This window comes from Pygoscelis adeliae, unplaced genomic scaffold (genome assembly GCF_000699105.1).
Source record: "Pygoscelis adeliae isolate BGI_AS28 unplaced genomic scaffold, ASM69910v1 Scaffold480, whole genome shotgun sequence".
Taxonomy (NCBI): Eukaryota; Metazoa; Chordata; class Aves; order Sphenisciformes; family Spheniscidae; genus Pygoscelis; species Pygoscelis adeliae.
Window position 1 is genome coordinate 143,775 of NW_008823926.1, and position 787 is coordinate 144,561.

General features: G+C 61.9%; 1 protein-coding gene across 1 annotated transcript in view; it reads right to left on the reverse strand.

Moving 5' to 3' along the window:
• The window catches only part of LOC103914179 (urotensin-2 receptor-like), a 2,578-nt gene that overhangs the window by 947 nt on the left and 844 nt on the right, over positions 1 to 787 (reverse strand). The window lies entirely within an intron of this gene.

The window sequence follows — 787 nt, forward strand, 5'->3', positions numbered from 1 at the left end:
CCCCCCCCCCCTGCAGCCCCAGCTCCTGCAGCCACGGACGGGCTGAGCCCACCTCCTGCGTGAGCCCCTGCCACCTCCCGGCACTGCCCCATAGCCGGGTCCCCGCCTGAGACAGCCGCCGGCCGAGAAAGAAATGCGATGTTCTGGGTGGCTCCATGTCACTCGCTTCACCTCCACGAGCATCGATGGCCATGGGGGGGGGACACGATGACACGGGGCGGGGTCCCCCAGCGTTGCCCCGAGCGGGGACCCCCCTGTGCTAGGGCTCCTTATGCCTTTGCTTTTTGGTGGAAATCCAAGGGGAGCTCCCCGCTCCCCCGGCACTGAAATTTCATCCCCCCTTTTGCAGGGTGGGGGAGACGGTGGTGGCACGTGGGCAGTGTGGGAGGATGGTCTGTGGGGAGCCCTCGGCAAACGGCTCATCGCAAAGGCTTTGGCTGAAATGATCCGGAAAAGCGGTTTCCAGAGGACTTGCAGTGGGAGCCCGGAGCCCCGATTCCCTCCGGGAAATTGTTTTTCGGACTAATCTGGTGATAAACTAGTTTTCAATAGAGCTCCTAGATAAAAACTTTCCTGCGAGAGAGGCGTTTAGCAAAAGGCTCAGGGCGAGTTCAGTGATCAGAGCCGCCCCGCCGCGGGGGAGACGACTTTTATCCTTTTCTTTATTACTGTACTCGAGGTCTCTTACTGGCCTCACACAGGCGGCAACAGCACGCTGTCCCCCGGCGGGAGGGCTTAACCCAACGGCACACCGGCGTGCAACACGGGCACACCGGCGTGCAACACG